Below are 7500 nucleotides of genomic sequence, written 5' to 3'. Positions count from 1 at the left end.
TATATATATATATACTTTAAGGATTGGCCGTTCTTCTCATTTTCCTTACTAAATTCAATTAAACAGAGATACAAAAAATTTTACCCCTCTCTCTTTCCCTCTTGGTTGTGTATGTGTGTGTGTTACGTGGATTGCTAAGTATTTAGATGATTAGTAATACTGGTTTTCCTAGAAGTATCGATGGACTCGGGACTCTCTCTCTCTCTCTCTCTCTCTCTCTCTCTCTCTCTCTCTCTCTCTCTCTGCACGTATATACGTTTGTGGTTTTGAATGAGGGAAAGCTATCTTATTATGATTTTATTAATTTCTATAAATATTTTGCTAAAACGATGTATTTTTTTCAAATTATTATTATTCATTACAAAGAAGTAACAGCCGATAATGGTAAATACATAAGCAAATTAAAAATTAACTTCATCAATACGTTAATAAATATATAGATAAAGTAAATATAAGGAGAACTGTATCGGGGTGGTAATGCATTGCTTGCACCATTGAAGTTACAATCACAAGACATTCTCAGGGAGACTGTTCCATAGTCCAACAGTGTGGGGAATAAAGGACCTCTGGAACTAAGAATTGTGTTATCAAATTTTCCAAATATTTCTTATTTCATTTTTTCCCTATTTTTCCGTGTATTTCTCATTATTATTTTATTTTCCATATCCTTCCTTTTCCCAGGTTTTCCTAATTTAGCAACACCGCCATAACTGCCTGAAAGACCCTTTAAGACTTCTAAAATTACTTTTTTTTTTTTTTTTTTTTTTTTTTTTGCATTTTCACTCTTTATTACGTTCCCGTAAATCATTTTATCATCGCCTGCGATTGTCTCCTTCCAAGAACTGATTTTGAAAGACCGTTTATACATTTAACTTACAATCATTTTACCAATTTGATTAACATTGCACCACAGATTGAAGGCCATTACCTGGCCAAAGTGGTAGGTGTGCTTGGCCTTGCTTTTAAGGGCGAATGCTGTAGTATATACTTTTTGTTTAGGCGATTGAATATAATTTGTCCAACCTTATAAGCCTTATCTTCAAATAATATAAGTGTTTTATCGTTACTTTAACCCAACTCCCTTTCTCGTCTCGTTTATTGATTTTTCTTTCTTTTCAAACTGAATCTTGTCATCCGTTCGTGAATCTTTCATCCTGAAGCCATCTTTTATCAAACATCTTTATTCAGATTAAATTTGTTTCTTCGTTTTCAAGTTTTATCAACATTTCATGTTTCTCTCTTTACAGTACCGACAGTTTTAAATCCCTCAATTGTGAATTCCTTAATTTTCTTTCTGTCAATGACTGTTGTCTTCTCATAAGGTCTACTCAGTTTTGCACTACTCGTCAGCTAGTGAATCTCCTAAACCAATTATTGTTTCATTATGTTTATGATCTTCATATTTGGAAATGATATTTCCGAATATCCATTCGTAACTGTTATTATTATCCGGCCATTTGTTCGAACTAAGGCTAATTCCACGTGTTATCTATTCCCCTTTGATATCGGTAAATTTATGTTCATTTTCGTTATGTATTATATAAATAAATATATATATATATATATATATATATATATATATATATATATAAATATACTATATATATAGAATACTATATATATATATATGATATATATATAATATATAGAGAGAGAGAGAGAGAGAGAGAGAGAGATTCTTACCAAGTGTATAATTAACCTTTCATTCGGTGCGAGTCCAGGTGGGACATTAACGCACTTTGGAATTTGATTGTATTACTGAAATCACGAGGAAATTTTTTTCATGTTTTTATAATCCATCAACAACAGTTTTCACAGAACGACAAAAGTGAAATATGCAATGATTATTGAGACAATACATGTTTTAATAATTAGAAATAAGACGTGAAACCATAATACCATTATCTAACCTGGACCGTAAAAAATAATAAATAAAAAACAATCCACAGCTGCAATTAAAACTAAGATATTCACTCTCACTCAAAACCATTTACACCATAATTTTTTTTTCTAAATCACATAGTTGAATTACAGCAAAAAGCCTAAACCACACCTTAACAAGTGAACCCGTCCACCGGAGCCAAAAAGCCTCTCCGTGTGTACAGGTGACCGTGCAGCCAGAACTCAGGCCGCTGAGCATGTTCACGGCAGTAAGGGGTTTTGACACAAACGCTAATAATCGACCCCGTGCAAATCCTGACCTTTATTGGCGTCCAATTATGACAAAGAAACACTACGTTATTTCCTCTGTTAGTTTCCTGTGCCGTGATTCATCTGACTAGCATATAGCCCTTGAACAGTTATATCCGTTTTGCTTGAATTTTCAGTTACGGTTCCACTCGTCCCTTGAAAGGGATGGAGACATGACGCCCATTAGGGGGTGGGGGGTGGGGTGTAGGATGAAACCCCATTATAAACCATCTTAGGGGTCCCCACTATAACCCTGCCAAGTTTCATGCCCATCGGACCAGCCGTTTGGCCGTGATTGAATGACTGACGGACGGACAGACATAACGCCCATTACACTCTGATATTTCCCTGGTTAAGAGAATGATGATGATGATGACAACAGTAACACCCAAGGAAATCTGTCTCATTATTTGTGTAGCGTTTCAATCGACTGTTTTAATAAATAACATCGTGAATTATATGAATGAATGTATCGTTAGTAGTAAAGGCATTATTCACTGTGATGTGTCAATTTTGATGGAAAATGTTTTAATTCATTTTATTCGTCTCTCGTCTTGTCCTAACTGCCACCCCCTCCCCCCCCCCCCCCGAATAAAGCGCTTTATTGCTAAAGATTTATTAATTTAGATTATTCATTTATTCACTTATTCGTTCTTCGTCTTCTCAGCTTTCTAAGCCCGGACAAATTAGAATGGGGGAGGGGGAGGGGTTCCAGTTCAGTGAGGGGGGGGGGGGGGGGAGTTGGCATCCATCCTTGAAAACTTATGTCAAAACAAATAATGAAACCTTCAATGTTAGAAACACCCAGTAAAGACCCATTGAAAAACAGCGACCCCAACTTGGTATTAAGCCGGAAGGAATGGAAAAAAAAAGGTGAATATTATGAATAAATAAATCGTCAGCTACAAAATCCTTCTTTGAGGGACAATGAGAAAAGACAATTCATTACAATTTCCATTAACATCTAGATCACAATAAGGAATACCTAAAGCTACACTGCTGGATAATAACCGTATTTGTACCGACTTATTTTGTTATAACTTTTACAGCAGTCGGTTCAAGTGTGCAAAGGTTCGTGGTTGGCACCTGGCCCGCCGTCCACCTGTCAATGCATTTGTCATGGGGCACCTTTGTCTGATGGGGTTAAGATAGAGGTGTGAGGCTTGCAACCCCATTCCTATACATTTGCTGAAAAACTGGGTGACAGTTCACCTCTAAAGGAAACATTACCCAGACATACTTACATACATACATACATACATACTACATACATACATATATATTATTATATGCTGCTACTTTCATAACGTATATGCCTTCTCTTTGACTGTATGAAATGTTAGAAAAGTGCTTGAAACATTTTCAGATTCCTCATTTGGCTTAGAGTTATAGGATGTCTAAAAATGTCAGATTTCGCATAACATAATTTAAAGTATATAATGTAGAATGTGAAAAGAGAGAGATTAACTTTGTCCATGCCAAGCAAGAAATTGTTTCCATAATATGTCAACGCCTCAACATAAGAGACCACGAAGTCTCCATTTTGTTTTCATAATCTGTCAGCACGTTTGATAAGGTCAACTGTTTCGGATGAGTACGTCTTTGTTGAGCATACAACGTACATGATTGGTTTCATACGTGTATATCTTTGCCGAAACCACGTGAAGATTTCACAATTTTTCTGTAAAGTTACGTCATATTAGAAGCTTCTAGAAAGATTGAACCATCTTTCGCAAGCCCAAAACATTTTTCGTGAAATCCGCTGTTCAGCTTCCGTATGAAAAGAGAGCATTCATTACAGACTTTGAATCCCTGGCGTAGAGGTCACTCTCTCTCTCGCCATACTTGATATTAACATAAAGATCTAATACTTACTGAATAGTCACTTGTAAATTTTGGATTTCGTATTTTCTTGGAGTTGTTTAGTATTATTTAGTGTTTTTTGTGGAATCTGAACAAACATTGTACAAGTGTGTAACAGCGCCTTTTCTTTTGTGAAATATTGTGAATTGGTGAAATTTTAGACCCAGCTGCAGTAGAAAGAAAATTGGTACCAAGGTAAAGTGTTAAAGTTTATTAGGTGCAACTAATAGTTACAGTGGTTTCATGAAACAAGTTTAAATTTTTACACATTGCAAATTTTTGTGTTTTGCGTTTGTTTCATTTGAAGTGATTTATTTGTGCATTTATCCAAATTTTCTTATTGAAGTGTGTGTTTTTTTTTATATTCTGTGTGATTAGTGCTTTTTACAATTTTGGTATTTTCCATATTTTTCTGTGATGTGTTTTCATTTGCATTCACAATTTGATTAACTTAGTTGTTCTCAACTAAGTTATCGTTGCACATTTAATTGAATTTAACACTTGCGAATTAATTTGCATATAATTAGAATTCTTTTCAAGTTTTAGTGTTGTTTAGCACTTGTGAATTAATTTCCAAATTTTAATTATTACCTAACACTTAAATTTTGATTGAATTAAGTTTCTTGAATTTTGTGATAAATTCATTTTGATTTAAGTTTACTTCATTAATTCAAGAATTAATTAAACTTAGCTTTGTTTTCAAGTAACGGTACATTTCCCTGATATTGTGAATTTACTTATAAATTTTGAGTTTGATAATAAATTTTTGTATTTAAAATTTTTTATAAGTGTTTTCTTTTTCACCTGTATATATGTTTGATTATGCTTAAGTAAAATCATAGAGTGGTAATTGAGCTGCTTTCCTTCAATTTACTTGAAGTGAGTTAGAACCAGGGAAGTACTTAGACTTCTGAAATCAGGGAAATACTTAGACTTTTAAAGTTGTTGATGGCGTGATGCCTTTTAATTAATTTAATTACATGCAAGATTACCTCACACCTGTTTTAATGAACTTAGTCTGATTTTCTGCAATACTGGTAAGTTGGTTAAGGGATCACTGTTGCCTTTAGAGCATTCAGTCGTATTTTACTTGTGATGAAGGTTTAGGTGTCTGGCTGTTGTGAGGTACTCATTTAATGATTGGTAAGTGTAGTAACCAGATACTTGGCACTTCGTCACAATATATATATATATATATATATATATATATATAGTATATATATATATATATCTATATATATACTATCATACATACATACATACTATATATATATATATATATCTATATTTATACTATATACATATATATATATATATATATATATATATATATATACAGAGAGAGAGAGAGAGAGAGAGAGAGAGAGAGAGAGAGAGTATAAACAGATTCTTTGCTCATCTTTTTAAAAGCAACTAAATTGTTTGATTCCAGATGTTCACGTATCCTAAAAATTTTAACCATCATCTACTTCTCTTTTGAGAATGAGATTTTTAACTTACAATTTTAATGAGATATATTAATTTTTAAAACAAACAAAGAAGTATATATATGTTGTTAATGTGAAATCTTGTGGTTTCAGCGAAAGAATTTGAAGGCCTTATGGAGGAACCGAGAGAGAGAGAGAGGAGATCGGTTGATCTCACGGGAGTGACTGCGCAGCCCTTCAGAAAATTCAATAAATAAACGTAAATTATAGTGATAAAATAAGATCGCCAATGATGATGGGCACTTTTCAAAAACAAGGCCGTTAGTCACTCTAACGATCTTAACAAGAACCAATTCCCTTTTATATATATCGTAAATTATTTACCATAATAGCGCACTCGACGATTGTAATTTCGTCTCGTTCTCTCCCTAGTCGTTCTTTTTTTATATAAATAATATCCGTTCTATTTGATTTTGTAACCTCTCATGACAGCCTGGCGTGCAATTAAAAAGTGGCGTCGACTGCCTAAGCGAGTAAGGTCCATTTTTCCACGTCCTGTCTAAGCGAATATCGACCCTACGCCCATCAATCACTTGTTCACCTTTGTATCCAACCTGGCAATGTTATCTACTTGCTTCTTTTTTTTTTTTAATTCTTAATTTTCTTATTTCTTTTTTATTTTAGTCGAACTCTTTCCTTTTTAATCCATCCCACCATCGATCCCGACACCCGAAATTTCTGGCCCACGGGACCGGCAACGGTCCATAATTTACATTTTGTTTGTTTATAGGCGATGCCCGATTATTCGGCTCTCGGGCTGCAGCGTGTGATCAACGTGTCAGCGAATCAATAATTTCGACGGACTCCGGAGATTCGTCGAGGAAGAGCGAGAGCGATTTACGAGGGGGGGCGGGGGGCGGATTTCAAATAAGGGTTATTATGCCGGAGCCTCCATCAACTGGGCAGGCGCTTCAGATCAGGTTCCCGGATCTCGTCGAAAGCATTCGATAATTTTATAAACACGGTTTTTGGAGCCGAACGCGATCTCCGATAAGCGATTTATGAACGTCAGGACGCGTCGTGTGAACTTCTACACTTTTCGGCCGAAAGAATGTGAGGTTTTTGCGCAAACAGATTCAAGCCTTCGAATACACGGCTCTTGCAAGGTTTATAAATGCACCACGTGATGATGGATGCGTGGTTTCAGAGGAAAATATAAGTGCGCAAATATTCACAGTACATAATCACACACACAGGCACAAATACAGATGCAGATACACACACAGATATTCATAACATATATACATACAAAGAAAAGTATTGAATGCTTACTGGCGTTAATATTATGCTTCTATTCCTATCTTACTTTCATATTGACCTTCAGTTTACTTTCAAATCTAAGCATAAAACCACTTCTGTAAAATATCATTCGTTAATTCCAATATCATCATTAGGTAAATAATTAGTATAGCATCATACATACATACATACATACATACATACATACATACATACATACATACATACATACATGCATACATACATATGTCAAGAGGAACTTCACCAAAAGAGGGTGGACGATCAATACAGATTTTTAAAAAAATTAGTTAATAAAGATAATGTGAATAGAAAACTCTCTACATGATATAAATAATCAACATAAACTGGTTGAGATACTAAAATGATACAAAAACGGTACAAAGCTCCACAAAGAAGAGGACAACATTCGGATAAAACCGGGACTCCTTTTGGGCAAACGAAACCGCGCTGGGCCATCGGTTCCTCTCAAAATGATATAGGACATCAGGCACCAATTTCCTTGTCTTCCAAGATGATAGGACACTCAGGAGAAGATTATTAGTCATGGGAATGAAAGGGAAAAGGGTTCGTCTCGAAAATGGAAACTTGCATGCTTCCTCTGACTAGTTGTGAATGATAATTAGATCTGCATTAATGGCACCAGACCAGGATAAACATGGCTGAGATCGAGATTGAAAGGAAGGGTGTACGATGAAAAGGG

Source organism: Macrobrachium nipponense, chromosome 28, assembly GCF_015104395.2.
Source record: "Macrobrachium nipponense isolate FS-2020 chromosome 28, ASM1510439v2, whole genome shotgun sequence".
NCBI lineage: Eukaryota > Metazoa > Arthropoda > Malacostraca > Decapoda > Palaemonidae > Macrobrachium > Macrobrachium nipponense.
Note: the sequence above shows the minus strand (reverse complement) of the source record.